This window comes from Oncorhynchus nerka, linkage group LG14 (assembly GCF_034236695.1).
Source record: "Oncorhynchus nerka isolate Pitt River linkage group LG14, Oner_Uvic_2.0, whole genome shotgun sequence".
NCBI classification, from domain to species: domain Eukaryota; kingdom Metazoa; phylum Chordata; class Actinopteri; order Salmoniformes; family Salmonidae; genus Oncorhynchus; species Oncorhynchus nerka.
The window spans coordinates 96912143-96932759 of record NC_088409.1 but is presented as its reverse complement, the minus strand read 5'-3'; the positions used below and the strand labels follow the sequence as shown (position 1 = coordinate 96932759).

The 20617-nt window shown below is 43.2% G+C and overlaps 1 long non-coding RNA gene across 1 annotated transcript; it reads right to left on the bottom strand.

Moving 5' to 3' along the window:
• Nucleotides 1–13608: 13608 nt before the first annotated feature.
• Nucleotides 13609–20384, bottom strand: LOC115115714 (uncharacterized). The gene is made up of 3 exons (XR_010458559.1): nt 19327–20384; nt 14322–14843; nt 13609–14224 (listed from the first exon to the last, which is right to left on the bottom strand). It is a non-coding gene; the product is annotated as an uncharacterized LOC115115714 (long non-coding RNA).
• Between the last annotated feature and the right edge of the window lie 233 nt (nt 20385–20617).

The window sequence follows — 20617 nt, the reverse complement described above, 5'->3', positions numbered from 1 at the left end:
ATTTTATTGGTCACATACACATGGTTAGCAGATGTTAATGGTCACATGGTTAGCAGATGTTAATGGTCACATGGTTAGCAGATGTTATTGGTCACATACACATGGTTAGCAGATGTTATTGGTCACATACACATGGTTAGCAGATGTTATTGGTCACATACACATGGTTAGCAGATGTTATTGGTCACATACACATGGTTAGCAGATGTTATTGGTCACATACACATGGTTAGCAGATGTTATTGGTCACATACACATGGTTAGCAGATGTTAATGGTCACATGGTTAGCAGATGTTATTGGTCACATGGTTAGCAGATGTTATTGGTCACATACACATGGTTAGCAGATGTTATTGGTCATATGGTCACCTACACATGGTTAGCAGATGTTATTGGTCACATGGTTAGCAGATGTTAATGGTCACCTACACATGGTTAGCAGATGTTATTGGTCACATGGTTAGCAGATGTTATTGGCCACATACACATGGTTAGCAGATGTTAATGGTCACATGGTTAGCAGATGTTAATGGTCACATACACATGGTTAGCGGATGTTATTGGCCACATACACATGGTTAGCAGATGTTATTGGTCACATACACATGGTTAGCAGATGTTATTGGTCACATACACATGGTTAACAGATGTTATTGGTCACATACACATGGTTAACAGATGTTATTGGTCACATGGTTAGCAGATGTTATTGGTCACATGGTTAGCAGATGTTATTGGTCACATACACATGGTTAGCAGATGTTAATGGTCACATACACATGGTTAGCAGATGTTAATGGTCACATACACATGGTTAGCAGATGTTAATGGTCACATGGTTAGCAGATGTTAATGGTCACATGGTTAGCAGATGTTATTGGTCACATACACATGGTTAGCAGATGTTAATGGTCACATGGTTAGCAGATGTTAATGGTCACATGGTTAGCAGATGTTATTGGTCACATGGTTAGCAGATGTTAATGGTCACATGGTTAGCAGATGTTATTGGTCACATACACATGGTTAGCAGATGTTAATGGTCACATGGTTAGCAGATGTTAATGGCCACATACACATGGTTAGCAGATGTTATTGGTCACATACACATGGTTAGCAGATGTTAATGGTCACATGGTTAGCAGATGTTATTGGTCCCTTACACATGGTTAGCAGATGTTAATGGTCACATGGTTAGCAGATGTTAATGGTCACATACACATGGCTAGCAGATGTTAATGGTCACATGGTTAGCAGATGTTAATGGTCACATACACATGGTTAGCAGATGTTAATGGTCACATACACATGGTTAGCAGATGTTAATGGTCACAAGGTTAGCAGATGTTATTGGTCACATACACATGGTTAGCAGATGTTATTGGTCACATACACATGGTTAGCAGATGTTATTGGTCACATGAACATGGTTAGCAGATGTTAATGGTCACATGAACATGGTTAGCAGATGTTAATGGTCACATGGTTAGCAGATGTTATTGGTCACATGGTTAGCAGATGTTATTGGTCACATGGTTAGCAGACGTTATTGGTCACATGGTTAGCAGATGTTAATGGTCACATGGTTAGCAGATGTTATTGGTCACATACACATGGTTAGCAGATGTTAATGGTCACATGGTTAGCAGATGTTAATGGTCACATGGTTAGCAGATGTTATTGGTCACATACACATGGTTAGCAGATGTTAATGGTCACATGGTTAACAGATGTTATTGGTCACATACACATGGTCAGCAGATGTTATTGGTTACATACACATGGTTAGCAGATGTTAATGGTCACATGGTTAGCAGATGTTAATGGTCACATGGTTAGCAGATGTTAATGGTCACATGGTTAGCAGATGTTAATGGTCACATACACATGGTTAGCATATGTTAATGGTCACATGGTTAGCAGATGTTAATGGTCACATGGTTAGCAGATGTTAATGGTCACATGGTTAGCAGATGTTATTGGTTACATACACATGGTTAGCAGATGTTATTGGTCACATACACACGGTTAGCAGATGTTATTGGTCACATACACACGGTTAGTAGATGTTAATGGTCACATGGTTAGCAGATGTTAATGGTCACATGGTTAGCAGATGTTAATGGTCACATGGTTAGCAGATGTTAATGGTCACATGGTTAGCAGATGTTATTGGTTACATACACATGGTTAGCAGATGTTAATGGTCACATACACATGGTTAGTAGATGTTAATGGTCACATGGTTAGCAGATGTTAATGGTCACATGGTTAGCAGATGTTATTGGTTACATACACATGGTTAGTAGATGTTAATGGTCACATGGTTAGCAGATGTTATTGGTTACATACACATGGTTAGCAGATGTTAATGGTCACATGGTTAGCAGATGTTAATGGTCACATGGTTAGCAGATGTTATTGGTCACATACACATGGTTAGCAGATGTTATTGGTCACATACACATGGTTAGCAGATGTTATTGGTCACATACACATGGTTAGCAGATGTTAATGGTCACATGGTTAGCAGATGTTAATGGTCACATGGTTAGCAGACGTTATTGGTCACATGGTTAGCAGATGTTAATGGTCACATGGTTAGCAGATGTTATTGGTCACATACACATGGTTAGCAGATGTTAATGGTCACATGGTTAGCAGATGTTAATGGTCACATGGTTAGCAGATGTTATTGGTCACATACACATGGTTAGCAGATGTTAATGGTCACATGGTTAACAGATGTTATTGGTCACATACACATGGTTAGCAGATGTTATTGGTCACATACACATGGTTAGCAGATGTTAATGGTCACATGGTTAGCAGATGTTAATGGTCACATGGTTAGCAGATGTTAATGGTCACATGGTTAGCAGATGTTATTGGTTACATACACATGGTTAGCAGATGTTAATGGTCACATACACATGGTTAGCAGATGTTATTGGTCACATACACATGGTTAGTAGATGTTAATGGTCACATGGTTAGCAGATGTTAATGGTCACATGGTTAGCAGATGTTATTGGTTACATACACATGGTTAGCAGATGTTAATGGTCACATACACATGGTTAGCAGATGTTATTGGTTACATACACATGGTTAGCAGATGTTATTGGTCATATACACATGGTTAGCAGATGTTATTGGTTACATACACATGGTTAGCAGATGTTATTGGTCACATACACATGGTTAGCAGATGTTAATGGTCACATGGTTATCAGATGTTAATGGTCACATACACATGGTTAGCAGATGTTATTGGTCACATACACATGGTTAGCAGATGTTAATGGTCACATGGTTAGCAGATGTTAATGGTCACATGGTTAGCAGACGTTATTGGTCACATGGTTAGCAGATGTTAATGGTCACATGGTTAGCAGATGTTATTGGTCACATACACATGGTTAGCAGATGTTAATGGTCACATGGTTAGCAGATGTTAATGGTCACATGGTTAGCAGACGTTATTGGTCACATGGTTAGCAGATGTTAATGGTCACATGGTTAGCAGATGTTATTGGTCACATACACATGGTTAGCAGATGTTAATGGTCACATGGTTAGCAGATGTTAATGGTCACATGGTTAGCAGATGTTATTGGTCACATACACATGGTTAGCAGATGTTAATGGTCACATGGTTAACAGATGTTATTGGTCACATACACATGGTCAGCAGATGTTATTGGTTACATACACATGGTTAGCAGATGTTAATGGTCACATGGTTAGCAGATGTTAATGGTCACATACACATGGTTAGCAGATGTTAATGGTCACATGGTTAGCAGATGTTAATGGTCACATGGTTAGCAGATGTTATTGGTCACATACACATGGTTAGCAGATGTTAATGGTCACATGGTTAACAGATGTTATTGGTCACATACACATGGTCAGCAGATGTTATTGGTTACATACACATGGTTAGCAGATGTTAATGGTCACATGGTTAGCAGATGTTAATGGTCACATGGTTAGCAGATATTAATGGTCACATGGTTAGCAGATGTTAATTGTGAGTGTAGTGAAATGCTTGTGCTTCTAGCTCCCGACAGTGCAGTAATAACCAACAAGTAATCTAACAATTCCCCAACAACTACCTGATACACACACATCTAAAAGGGATGGAATAAGAATATGTACATAGAAACATGTGGATGAGTGATGGCCGAACGGCATAGGCAAGATGCAGTAGATGGTATAGAGTACAGTATATATGTGGATGAGCGATGACCGAGCGGCATAGGCAAGATACAGTAGACGATATAAAATACACTATTTACATATGAGATGAGTAATGTGTCCGAACCTCTGACTGGTACTGTACATTATACCTGATTTATGAAGACAAATATTACAAATCTTTATAACTGCACCATAATAGTGAATTATACTTGTCTGTGTTGAGGTTTTACCACATCGATCACACGAGGACCCAGACAGGATAATCTCCGATCTGACAGCTGGAGAGGGTTGTTCACCTCCCTGGCTATACAGGAATCTGAAGTACAGGGGTGTACCCTCTCATTCTCCCTAACACAGAGGCCTGGAGAGGGTTGTTCACCTCCCTGGCTATACAGGAATCTGAAGTACAGGGGTGTACCCTCTCATTCTCCCTAACACAGAGGCCTGGAGAGGGTTGTTCACCTCCCTGGCTACACAGGAATCTGAAGTACAGGGGTGTACCCTCTCATTCTCCCTAACACAGAGGCCTGGAGAGGGTTGTTCACCTCCCTGGCTACACAGGAATCTGAAGTACAGGGGTGTACCCTCTCATTCTCCCTAACACAGAGGCCTGGAGAGGGTTGTTCACCTCCCTGGCTATACAGGAATCTGAAGTACAGGGTGTACCCTCTCATTCTCCCTAACACAGAGGCCTGGAGAGGGTTGTTCACCTCCCTGGCTATACAGGAATCTGAAGTACAGGGGTGTACCCTCTCATTTTCCATAACACAGAGGCCTGGAGAGGGTTGTTCACCTCCCTGGCTACACAGGAATCTGAAGTACAGGGGTGTACCCTCTCATTCTCCCTAACACAGAGGCCTGGAGAGGGTTGTTCACCTCCCTGGCTATACAGGAATCTGAAGTACAGGGGTGTACCCTCTCATTCCCCCTAACACAGAGGCCTGGAGAGGGTTGTTCACCTCCCTGGCTACACAGGAATCTGAAGTACAGGGGGGGTGTACCCTCTCATTCTCCCTAACACAGAGGCCTGGCGACTGCAAGATACCCCTTCCCCCCTGTAGAGATGGGAGAGGTGAGTGAGGCTGAGAGAGTTGTGGCAGTGACTGAGACCATCCACACCCACCCAGCCTTCCCCCTGTAGAGATGGGAGAGGTGAGCGAGACTGAGAGAGTTGTGGCAGTGACTGAGACCATCCACACCCACCCAGCCTTCCCCCTGTAGAGATGGGAGAGGTGAGTGAGACTGAGAGAGTTGTGGCAGTGACTGAGACCATCCACACCCACCCAGCCTTCCCCCTGTAGAGATGGGAGAGGTGAGTGAGACTGAGAGAGTTGTGGCAGTGACTGAGACCATCCACACCCACCCAGCCTTCCCCCTGTAGAGATGGGAGAGGTGAGCGAGACAGAGAGTTGTGGCAGTGACTGAGACCGTCCACACCCACCCAGCCTTTTGATGGACTTCTTCTTCTTCTGTCTGAAGTGGTTGAAGGGGAGATCGAACACTCCTGGGGGTGTTTGAGGATCAATGACCGGGTCTTCTCACCCCCCCCCACACAGTGAACCAGACAGACCAGGAGAGAGTCTTCTCAACCCCCCCCCCACACACAGTGAACCAGACAGACCAGGAGAGGGTCTTCTCAACCCCCCCCCCACACACAGTGAACCAGACAGACCAGGAGAGGGTCTTCTCACCCCCCCCCGCCCAACCATAGACATTCCTTAAATCCAAGACAGAATTCCAGAGGAGCACATCTTATAGATTTGTGGGGGGGGGTGGCACTTAAAAGCACGTCTCCAAAACGTCCTGTCTGTCACAAGAGGGCCTGGCGACTGCAAGATACCCCTTCCCCCCTGTAGAGATGGGAGAGATGTGGCAGTGAGACCTCTGTTCATCCTAGTGACCGAGACCGTCCACACCCACCCAGCCTCCCCCTGTAGAGATGGGAGAGATGTGGCAGTGAGACCTCTGTTCTTCCTAGTGACCGAGAACAGAAAAGGACCAATGAACAGATCTTACTCAGGCTCCCACAATCCCTCAACACCCATTTGTCTCACTGGGGTCATCAACTACATATTGATTAAAGCAGCTAATGTGTGTGTGTGTATTGTGAGTCAAATTGCACCTGATCACTCTAGTGAGCTAGTGATTCATTTGATGATGTCAGTATGTCTGGGGCTGGGACAGGAGGAGACAACACACAGTGAACCAGACAGACCAGACAGACAACACACAGTGAACCAGACAGACCAGACAGACAACACACAGTGAACCAGACAAACCAGGAGGAGACAACACACAGTGAACCAGACAGACCAGACAGACAACACACAGTGAACCAGACAGACCAGACAGACAACACACAGTGAACCAGACAGACCAGACAGACAACACACAGTGAACCAGACAGACCAGACAGACAACACACAGTGAACCAGACAGACCAGACAGACAACACACAGTGAACCAGACAGACCAGACAGACAACACACAGTGAACCAGACAAACCAGGAGGAGACAACACACAGTGAACCAGACAGACCAGACAGACAACACACAGTGAACCAGACAGACCAGACAGACAACACACAGTGAACCAGACAAACCAGGAGGAGACAACACACAGTGAACCAGACAGACCAGACAGACAACACACAGTGAACCAGACAGACCAGACAGACAACACACAGTGAACCAGACAAACCAGGAGGAGACAACACACAGTGAACCAGACAGACCAGACAGACAACACACAGTGAACCAGACAGACAACACACAGTGAACCAGACAGACCAGACAGACAACACACAGTGAACCAGACAGACCAGACAGACAACACACAGTGAACCAGACAGACCAGACAGACAACACACAGTGAACCAGACAGACAACACACAGTGAACCAGACAGACAACACACAGTGAACCAGACAGACCAGACAGACAACACACAGTGAACCAGACAGACCAGACAGACAACACACAGTGAACCAGACAGACCAGACAGACAACACACAGTGAACCAGACAGACCAGACAGACAACACACAGTGAACCAGACAGACCAGACAGACAACACACAGTGAACCAGACAGACCAGACAGACAACACACAGTGAACCAGACAGACCAGACAGACAACACACAGTGAACCAGACAGACCAGACAGACAACACACAGTGATCCCCACCGGCTCCAATCCCCACCGGCTCCAATCCCCACCAGTTACCTCCTGTAACTGTCTCACCAAGGATGGTAAGGGGGCCGGGTGAAATGGGGGAAGAGCGGGGTGGTGGTGGTGGGGGGGCTCTAGACATCTGATTGGCTGGACAGGGGTGTGTGGGCAACTCAGCCAGATGCTGTCAGAACGAATCGGGAGTGTTCAGGCAGGAGCAACCTGACAGAGGTCTGTTTCCATGGCAACGCCCGGGGGAATCCGGTACGAAGCGACTGCATGCTGGGAAAGAGCGATAGAGAGAGAGGCGGGGTTGTTCTAGGGGAGAGGTACCGACAGTTCCCTAGAGAATGAGGAGGAGTGGTGAAATATGCCGTTGAAAATTTCACGACCCCCCCCCACACACACACTATCTTTGTACTAATGATCGGCAGAAAAACAAATCTTGATTCTTAATTTTCTGAGCTGAGGCACTTAGCGACACAAAATAGAAAAACTGGAATGATGTTGAATCAGTGAATGAGATTTCCACAGCTACTAAGAAGTGCATGACGAGGGAATTCTTCACATATAGGACTTCTGGCCTGGGGAGCAGGGTCAATTCCATTTCAATTCCAGTCACTTCAGAAAGTTAACCAAATTCCATTTCCAAAATTTTTCCAATTCAAATTGGACTTTCAAGTGTACTTCCTGAATCGACTGGAATTGTAATGAAGTTGACCTTTAACCCTGCGGAGTAGTCTTTAAAACAGGGGTTTAAAGTAACCGTGAAAACCATGTTCTGTTAACTCATACCCAAATAATGTTGTTGACTCTTATCCTATATTCGGATTTGTGGACAAACAATCAATTGGAGAAAAAACACTTCCAAGCTTCAAACGTGTATCGCAAAACCGACCGTTTAAAAAAAAAAGAAAAAAGCTTCCTATTTCCTCAGAGAACTGATGTCATCATCCTGAGCCGAAGATGCACTTTGGTTTAGGACCTCAAATCGTAGCTTAAGGAGATCCCAAGTGACGTAATAAAACAGTCTTAAAATGATCTACATTGGTTAAGATACCTATAAAACACAAGACGTTTATTTGACTTGGTGAAGTATGTTGTTGTTGTTGTTGTTGTTGTTGATCTAACTTGCTAACCACTTTGCTGATGACCTCTTCCTAAATATTTGGTCACATGATATATTTTGTTTATGGTTTCCTAGAAACAAGGGGTGGCTCAACTTACCCCACTCTCCCCTGCCATTTTTTTTTGGGGGGGGGGTTAAACGATTGAACTTAAATTCTAATGAATTAATGAATTCATTAATTATAGGTGTTATTTCATATAAATACGTCAGTCTTCTGATGTCAACTCATGATTTATGTTGTTATTTAACACATCAGTTTTGCAGTTTTGTTGTTTTCACCTGAACAGGTCATTTGTTATGTATTTCTCAGCAGGTGCAGGTTGAATTAAATTACACCCTAATTAGAAGAAGCAGCAGTTCGTAGGTGTGTCATCAACCGTGAGGTAGAAAGAAACAGGAAACGGCTTTCTTCCTGCCAGGAGACATGAGAGCACCACTATTCTTTACGGTTATTTCTGCCTGAGCATCTCTATGGACAGAAACCTCCCTTTAGTAACACAAACAGACAGAGAATGAAAGAGACAGAAAGAGAGAAAGAGAGAAATAAGACAGAGAAGGAAATAAAGAGAGAGAAATAGACAGACAGAAACACAGACACGCCCCTAAGGTGAGGAGGAGAGAAGGAGAGCCAGCATGAGGTCAATAAATAATTCAGAGAACGTATTCCTCTATCGCCCTCTGCTGACGGTATGTTGTTGACGGATAGCAAAGTGTAAGTGTCTGGATTTCAGCTCGTGGGGATGTTGTGTGTGTGTGGTCAGACCGCCTTGTTACGGTTTAATGAACCAGTCGACCTCCAGGAAGACTCCTCATGACAACCCTCCAAGGGGACTCCTCGCATGAATAATGCAGCCTAATTGAGTCTCCCTCAGACAGAACTGAGATCTCCTGCAACCCCCTACAAACTGTAGACAGGGATTGGTAGGGCTCAAGCAACCAACTGTAGACAGGGACCTCTCATTCCAACACGTCAAAGGGTGGGTGCGTTTGATTGGTAGGGCTCAAGCAACAGACTGTAGACAGGGACCTCTCATTCCAACACGTCAAAGGGTGGGTGCGTTTGATTGGTAGGGCTCAAGCAACCGACTGTAGACAGGGACCTCTCATTCCAACACGTCAAAGGGTGGGTGCAGATTGGGGGCTCAAGCAACCGACTGTAGACAGGGACCTCATTCCAACACGTCAAAGGGTGGGTGCTTTGATTGGTAGATCAACCGACTGTAGACTCAGATGAATTGGGTTGAGGTGCATCAGATCGAGGCTCAGATCGAGGCTCAGATCAAGGCTCAGATCGAGGCTCAGATCGAGGCTCAGATCGAGGCTCAGATCGAGGCTCAGATCGAGGCTCAGATCAAGGCTCAGATCGAGGCTCAGATCAAGGCTCAGATCAGGCTCAGATCAAGGCTCAGATCAAGGCTCAGATCGAGGCTCAGATCGAGGCTCAGACATTTTGTTTTATAAAAGTGTTTCTTTAGAATGTTGAGATAAACATCTCCCAACCCCCTCCAGATCACACACTCACAAACTGAAATCATAAAATGATAATATACATTGTACAATAAATCAGTGAGAGAGTATCAAACGTCACATTAATTTTGTATATATCCGTTGTATAGGCTACATGAATCCCAGCAAAAGTTGGTTCCTGTTGCAGTCGTCTTTGGAGTCGAAAAAAACAACAACACCATAATGATTGGTTGACAATAGACCCTCCCACAACACAGGCGACGCCTGCAGGATGGAGTCGGCGAAGAACAACCACGCAGTCAAAGAACAACCACGCAGTCAAAGAACAACCACGCAGTCAAAGAACAACCACGCAGTCAAAACTTCATGACCTTTTGATCACGTGATTTTTGTAACGTTTGTGCAGTCGACATGTCGGCGCAAACCTGAACCTTTCATCCCCATTAATGCAACGCACTTTTCAGACTTCACAAAAGTGATCTAAATGCTCTCCATTAGTCCGAACACCCTAAAACGCGGAAGGGTGTGGTTGCACTTATCCAGTAACCGTCCTTATCTTGTGGGCTTTTGCTGTGTTCAAGACAACTGGGAACTCCAAAATCTTCGGCTTCTGACTTCAGTGCGTTCAAGACAACTTGGAACTCTGAAATCTTGCTCACTCTGGCATCTTTCTAGAGCTCAGACTTTCTAGCCTGAAGCTCACTGACGTCATGATTTCACCTCGTTCCCAAATCTTGACACTTCCTGTGTGTTCAAATGATGACAATCATGCAATACTATTGACAAAACCAATTTTAAGTCCCATTCTGTGACAACACTGACATCATTCCCTGTAACATCAAGAATTTTGACTTAAATATGACCTTCTGAAACAAAATGGGGTATCAGACCTTTTTGACACCACCTGATGACATCACTCAGTTTGATGTCTTTATGAATCTGACACCACATCATTTTGATAATGATCATTGTGACATCATTATGATCCATCCATAGAATTAGGAATTAGAATAGTAATGAGTAGAACTCTGAAAAAATTTGCTCACTTTCTTTTGGCATCTTTCCAGATTGCCAATCAGAAAACTTTCTAGCCTAGATAGAGCTCACTGGCAGCTGTCATGATTTCACCTAGTGAGTTCCCAATTTTCTTGAATCACACCATTCAGTACCATTCATGTGATGCAAATGATGACCTTTATCATGCAATAAAACACTATTGACAAAACCAATTTTAAGTCCCATTCTGTGACAACACTGACATCATTCCCTGTAACATCAAGCATTTTGACTTAAATTTTGTGACTATTCAAAACAACCATCAACTAACAAAACAACCATTCACCCTGACTGACTGAAACATGGTCCTTCTGAAAACAAAATGGGGATCAGACCTTTTCTGACACCACCTGATGACAAAACAACCACACCACTCATTCATTGATGTCTTCCCTAACCGGCCACCCAACTAACAAAACAACCACATCACCCCTATTCATCTGACTGGAAACATCTGACAAAACAACCACATCATTTCATCTGATAATGATCATTGTGACATCATTATGATCCATCCATATTCATCTGACTGGAAACAGGGTTAGAATAGTAATGAAACAGGGTCCCTAGAATCTCTATTCATATAATCCATTTCTACTAACAAAACAACCACACCTATTCATCTTGGAAACAGGGTCCCCAACCCGTGACCAACTCAAAACAACACAAATAAATGCCACCCTATTCATCTGACTGGAAACAGGGTCCCAACAAAACAACCACACAACCCTATTCATCCTGGAAACAAACAACCACACCACCCCTATTCATCACTGGTAACAGGGTCCCTAAAATGCCTAGACTGTTTATTAACAAAACATAGATTCATCTGACTGGACAGGGTGACATGGAGGGCAGCTAACAAAACAACCACACAACCCCTATTCATCCTAAACAGGGTCCTAGGTAGTAACAAAACAACCACACAACCCCTATTCATACTGGAAAATCTTTCATCATAATCAACCACAAGAGATTCAGACTAAACCATTCCCTAAACTACTAACAAAAAACCACATGACCCCTATTCATCTGACTGGAAACAGGGTCCTAACCGTCCAAATAACAAAACAACCACACACCCCTATTCATCTGACTGGAAACAGGGTCCCTAACCGGCCACCCAACTAACAAAACAACCACATCACCCCTATTCATCTGACTGGAAACAGGGTCCCTAACCGGCCACCCAACTAACAAAACAACCACACCACCCCTATTCATCTGACTGGAAACAGGGTCCCTAACCGGCCACCCAACTAACAAAACAACCACATCACCCCTATTCATCTGACTGGAAACAGGGTCCCTAACCGGCCACCCTACTAACAAAACAACCATATCACCCCTATTCATCTGACTGGAAACAGGGTCCCTAACCGGCCACCCAACTAACAAAACAACCACACCACCCCTATTCATCTGACTGGAAACAGGGTCCCTACAGACTGGAAACAGGGTCCCTAACCGGCCACCCGACTAACAAAACAACCACACCACCCCTATTCATCTGACTGGAGACAGGGTCCCTAACCGGCCACCCGACTAACAAAACAACCACATCACCCCTATTCATCTGACTGGAAACAGGGTCCCTAACCGGCCACCCAACTAACAAAACAACCACACCACCCCTATTCATCTGACTGGAAACAGGGTCCCTAACCGGCCACCCAACTAACAAAACAACCACACAACCCCTATTCATCTGACTGGAAACAGGGTCCCTAACCGGCCACCTAACTAACAAAACAACCACACCACCCCTATTCATCTGACTGGAAACAGGGTCCCTAACCGGCCACCCAACTAACAAAACTACATGTTACGAAACAGACACACTTCAACATAAGATACAAGTTAAATCATATTGTCAATTAAATTAAATTCAGATATTTATAGCAATTACAGGTGCTGTGATAATTCTTCTAATTTTCCTCAACGATGTACTCTCAATGAGGGAAATCTAAAAGCCAAGGATATAATTTAATCTTTAACCAACATCTCTTAAATTGTCTCGTAATATTTAATCCCTTAACAAATATACATGCGCTTTCACAGTATTCCCAACACTCTAATGTATCCCTATCAAATGAAAACAAATGTCAATCAGTACTTCAAAATGAATATCAGCATAGGAGATTACAGTTAATATCAGTATAGGAGATTACAGTTAATATCAGTACAGATTACAGTTAATATCAGTATAGGAGATTACAGTTAATATCAGTATAGATTACAGTTAATATCAGTATAGGAGATTACAGTTAATATCAGTATAGGAGATTACAGTTAATATCAGTATAGGAGATTACAGTTAATATCAGTATAGGAGATTACAGTTAATATCAGTATAGGAGATTACAGTTAATATCAGTATAGGAGATTACAGTTAATATCAGTATAGGAGATTACAGTTAATATCAGGAGATTACAGTTAATATCAGTATAGGAGATTACAGTTAATATCAGTACAGATTACAGTTAATATCAGTATAGGAGATTACAGTTAATATCAGTAATATCAGTTAATATCACAGATTACAGTTAATATCAGTACAGATTACAGTTAATATCAGTATAGGAGATTACAGTTAATATCAGTATAGATTACAGTTAATATCAGTATAGGAGATTACAGTTAATATCAGTATAGATTACAGTTAATATCAGTATAGGAGATTACAGTTAATATCAGTATAGGAGATTACAGTTAATATCAGTATAGGAGATTACAGGCTAGAACAGAATAGAGCAAGACCTAAGGGGACTTTTCTGACCAGCATCCCATTGACAGCCCGACTTGCCAAAATAACATTGGTTTTGTTTAAGTTTAGGGTTAATGCAAGGATTTGACAATGAAATATTACGGGTTTACACGTAAACCACATCCACTTAGAAGAGAGCAAGCCTACCCCCTAGTGGTTAAAAACAGCAACTGCAGAAAATAAAGCTGTTCTTCCAGTCAAACCAACTCTGGGAAAAAAAACTCAAGACTTGGAAAATAGTGTTGAGCAGTCACCCAACTCGGAATTCCAAGTCGGAAACTCTGGCATCTTTCTAGAACTTCAACTTTCTGACCTGAAGATCACTGACGTCATGAATTGACCTAGTCCCCCACCCCCCACACCAGTTGTCTTGAAAGTTTCACAGGTTGTCCCCGTTCTCATGAAAACGATGCAGGTGATCCGAGTACCTGAGAAACAGACCGAGGAGAGGACATTGAAAGATTAGAGGCAATCCTAACTAATATCCCAAACACACCGTAGTTCCGCTAGCGGGAAGGAACTCACTTCTTAGCACAGAAGGCAGAGCAGTCTCGACCGATGCTCTTACTCCAGGCAGTCTCATAAAGCACCTGAGAAAACACACAAACACACATTATGACATCGGCAAACATCTCTGAATAGCCAATGGGCACCGGGCTGGTGGGAGGTGAAAGGTCAAAGGCTATTACATACCAGGAAGACCAGGCAATGCAGGAAGAGGGTGTAGAAGAATGTAATGGTTCTGGCCATCTTGTTGGAGAGAATGCTACGACCCTAAAACACATGGGTGAATGTTTGTATGACTCACCAGTATGTATGACTCAGCAGGCCAGAGGGTAACCTTGTTACTGATATATATGTCTGTATGACTCAGCAGGCCAGAGGGTAACCTTGCTACAGATCTATATGTCTGTATGACTCACCAGTATGTATGACTCAGCAGGCCAGAGGGTAACCTTGCTACAGATCTATATGTCTGTATGACTCACCAGGCCAGAGGGTAACCTTGTCCCAGGGGCTGAGGCTTAGGTATCTATGGTGGCGTTCCTGTAAACAGCAAGGTTACACATACTGATCAATACACACCACTACATACTGATCACTACATACTGATCAATACACACCACTACATACTGATCACTACATACTGATCAATACACACCACTACATACTGACCACTACACACCACTACATACTGATCAATACACACCACTACATACTGACCACTACACACCACTACATACTGATCAATACACACCACTACATACTGATCACTACATACTGATCAATACACACCACTACATACTGATCAATACATACTGATCAATACACACCACTACATACTGATCACTACATACTGATCAATACACACCACTACATACTGACCACTACACACCACTACATACTGATCAATACACACCACCACATACTGATCAATACACACCACTACATACTGATCAGTACACACCACTACAGACTAATCACTACATACTGATCAGTACACACCACTACATACTGATCAGTACACACCACTACATACTGATCAGTACACACCACTACAGACTAATCACTACATACTGATCAGTACACACCACTACATACTGATCAGTACACACCACTACATACTGATCAGTACACACCACTACATACTAATCAGTACACACCACTACATACTAATCAGTACACACCACTACATACTGATCACTACATACTGATCAGTACACACCACTACATACTAATCAGTACACACCACTACATACTAATCAGTACACACCACTACATACTGATCAATACACACCACTACATACTGATCAGTACACACCACTACATACTAATCAGTACACACCACTACATACTGATCACTACATACTGATCAATACACATCACTACATACTGATCAATACATACTGATCAGTACACACCACTACATACTGATCAGTACACACCACTACATACTAATCAATACATACTGATCAGTACACACCACTACATACTGATCAATACATACTGATCAGTACACACCACTACATACTAATCAATACATACTGATCAGTACACACCACTACATACTGATCAATACATACTGATCAGTACACACCACTACATACTGATCAGTACACACCACTACATACTGATCAATACACATCACTACATACTAATCAGTACACACCACTACATACTGATCACTACATACTAATCAGTACACACCACTACATACTGATCAGTACACACCACTACATACTGATCACTACACACCACTACATACTAATCAGTACACACCACTACATACTGATCACTACATACTGATCAGTACACACCACTACATACTGATCAGTACACACCACTACATACTAATCAGTACACACCACTACATACTGATCAGTACACACCACTACATACTGATCAGTACACACCACTACATACTGATCAGTACACACCACTACATACTAATCAGTACACACCACTACATACTAATCAGTACACACCACTACATACTGATCAGTACACACCACTACATACTGATCAGTACACACCACTACATACTGATCAGTACACACCACTACATACTGATCACTACACACCACTACATACTAATCACTACATACTGATCAGTACACACCACTACATACTGATCACTACATACTGATCAGTACACACCACTACATACTGATCAATACACACCACTACATACTAATCACTACATACTGATCAGTACACACCACTACATACTGATCACTACATACTGATCAATACACACCACTACATACTGATCAGTACACACCACTACATACTGATCAATACACACCACTACATACTGATCAATACACACCACTACATACTGATCAGTACACACCACTACATACTAATCAGGCAATGCAGGAAGAGGGTGTAGAAGAATGTAATGGTTCTGGCCATCTTGTTGGAGAGAATGCTACGACCCTAAAACACATGGGTGAATGTTTGTATGACTCACCAGTATGTATGACTCAGCAGGCCAGAGGGTAACCTTGTTACTGATATATATGTCTGTATGACTCAGCAGGCCAGAGGGTAACCTTGCTACAGATCTATATGTCTGTATGACTCACCAGTATGTATGACTCAGCAGGCCAGAGGGTAACCTTGCTACAGATCTATATGTCTGTATGACTCACCAGGCCAGAGGGTAACCTTGTCCCAGGGGCTGAGGCTTAGGTATCTATGGTACAAACAGCAAGGTTACACATACTGATCAATACACACCACTACATACTGATCACTACATACTGATCAATACACACCACTACATACTGATCACTACATACTGACAATACACACCACTACATACTGACCACTACACACCACTAGATCAATACACACCACTACATACTGACCACTACACACCACTACATACTGATCAATACACACCACTACATACATCACTACATACTGAGTACACACCACTACATACTGATCAATACATACTGATACACACCACTACATACTGATCACTACATACTGATCAATACACACCACTACATACTGACCACTACACACCACTACATACTGATCAATACACACCACCACATACTGATCAATACACACCACTACATACTGATCAGTACACACCACTACAGACTAATCACTACATACTGATCAGTACACACCACTACATACTGATCAGTACACACCACTACATACTGATCAGTACACACCACTACAGACTAATCACTACATACTGATCAGTACACACCACTACATACTGATCAGTACATACTGATCAATACACACCACTACATACTGATCAGTACACACCACTACATACTAATCAGTACACACCACTACATACTGATCACTACATACTGATCAATACACATCACTACATACTGATCAATACATACTGATCAGTACACACCACTACATACTGATCAGTACACACCTACATACTATACATACTGAAGTACACTACATACTGATCAGTACACACTACATACTAATCATACATACTGATCAGTACACACCACTACATACTGATCAATACATACTGATCAGTACACACCACTACATACTGATCAGTACACACCACTACATACTGACATCACTATACTAATCAGTACACACCACTACATACTGATCACTACATACTAATCAGTACACACCACTACATACTGATCAGTACACACTACATACTGATCACTACACACCACTACATACTAATCAGTACACACCACTACATACTGATCACTACATACTGATCAGTACACACCACTACATACTGATCAGTACACACCACTACATACAATCTACACACCACTACATACTGATCAGTACACACCACTACATACTGATCAGTACACACCACTACATACTAATCAGTACACACCACTACATACTAATCAGTACACACCACTACATACTGATCAGTACACACCACTACATACTGATCAGTACACACCACTACATACTGATCAGTACACACCACTACATACTGATCACTACACACCACTACATACTAATCACTACATACTGATCAGTACACACCACTACATACTGATCACTACATACTGATCAGTACACACCACTACATACTGATCAATACACACCACTACATACTAATCACTACATACTGATCAGTACACACCACTACATACTGATCACTACATACTGATCAATACACACCACTACATACTGATCAGTACACACCACTACATACTGATCAATACACACCACTACATACTGATCAATACACACCACTACATACTGATCAGTACACACCACTACATACTAATCAGTACACACCACTACATACTGATCACTACATACTGATCAGTACACACCACTACATACTGATCAGTACACACCACTACATACTGATCACTACATACTGATCAGTACACACCACTACATACTGATCAATACACACCACTACATCAGTACACACCACCATAATACTAATACTAGTACACACCACTACATACTGATCAATACACACCACTACATACTAATCAGTACACATCACTACATACTGATCAATACACACCACTACATACTAATCAGTACACATCACTACATACTGATCAGTACACATCACTACATACTACAGTACACACCACTACATACTGATCAGTACACTACATACTGATCACACCACATACTGATCAGTACACACCACTACATACTGATCAGTACACACCACTACATACTGATCAGTACACACCACTACATACTGATCAGTACACATCACTACATACTGATCAGTACACACCACTACATACTGATCAGTACACACCACTACATACTGATCAGTACACACCACTACATACTGATCAGTACACACCACTACATACTGATCAGTACACATCACTACATACTGATCAGTACACACCACTACATACTAATCAATACATACTGATCAGTACACACCACTACATACTGATCAGTACACATCACTACATACTGATCAGTACACACCACTACATACTGATCAGTACACACCACTACATACTGGTCTAACTCGACATGTGAATGTTCAGTAACATGTTGTTCTCACCTTCTTGCTGAAGAAGGCGAAGGGGTCCAGTCTCTCTTCATACTGGGTGGAGTAACGCACTATAGGGGGAGACAGATCAGTCAGTCAGGAAGTCAGTCCAGCCTATAGGGGGAGACAGATCAGTCAGTCAGGAAGTCAGTCCAGCCTGTAGGGGGAGACAGACAGTCAGTCAGGAAGTCAGTCCATCCTGTAGGGGGAGACAGACAGTCAGTCAGGAAGTCAGTTCAGCCTATAGGGGGAGACGGACAGACAGTCAGGAAGTCAGTCCATCCTGTAGGGGGAGACAGACAGACAGTCAGGAAGTCAGTCCAGCCTGTAGGGGGAGACAGATCAGTCAGTCAGGAAGTCAGTCCAGCCTGTAGGGGGAGACAGACAGTCAGTCAGGAAGTCAGTCCAGCCTGTAGGGGGAGACAGACAGACAGTCAGGAAGTCAGTCCAGCCTGTAGGGGGAGACAGATCAGTCAGTCAGGAAGTCAGTCCAGCCTGTAGGGGGAGACAGACAGTCAGTCAGGAAGTCAGTCCAGCCTGTAGGGGGAGACAGACAGTCAGGAAGTCAGTCCAGCCTGTAGGGGGAGACAGACAGTCAGTCAGGAAGTCAGTTTAGCCTGTAGGGGGAGACAGACAGACAGTCAGGAAGTCAGTCCAGCCTATAGGGGGAGACAGACAGTCAGTCAGGAAGACCGCAGCAAAAGGTTGGTATGTTGCAAAAATTATTTCTATTGGACAGCTTCAGGTCGGAAATGATTTCTATTGGACAGCTTCAGGTCGGTCCCTCCCCGTTTGCGTCCGTTTGGTTCCTAGAGTAAATGGTTAACGGTTGCCGATGAAAAACGTGTTGCAACAGGCCAAATATTTTCCTATGGTCTGACGACTAATGAATACACCCCTGCTCTTCTGAAGTGATGGGTGGCTAGGTACCTACTCACCCTGCCAGGGTAGCTCTGGAGGAACCTACTCGCCCTGCCAGGGTAGCTCAGGAGGAACCTACTCACCCTGCCAGGGTAGCTCTAGAGGAACCTACTCACCCTGCCAGGGTAGCTCTAGAGGAGCTACTCACCCTGCCAGGGTAGCTCTAGAGGAACCTACTCACCCTGCCAGGGTAGCTCTAGAGGAATCTACTCACCCTGCCAGGGTAGCTCTAGAGGAACCTACTCACCCTGCCAGGGTAGCTCTAGAGGAACCTACTCACCCTGCCAGGGTAGCTCTAGAGGAACCTACTCACCCTGCCAGGGTAGCTCTGGAGGAACCTATCCAGGCACTTGTCATCTCCCGTCTGGATTACTGCAACTCG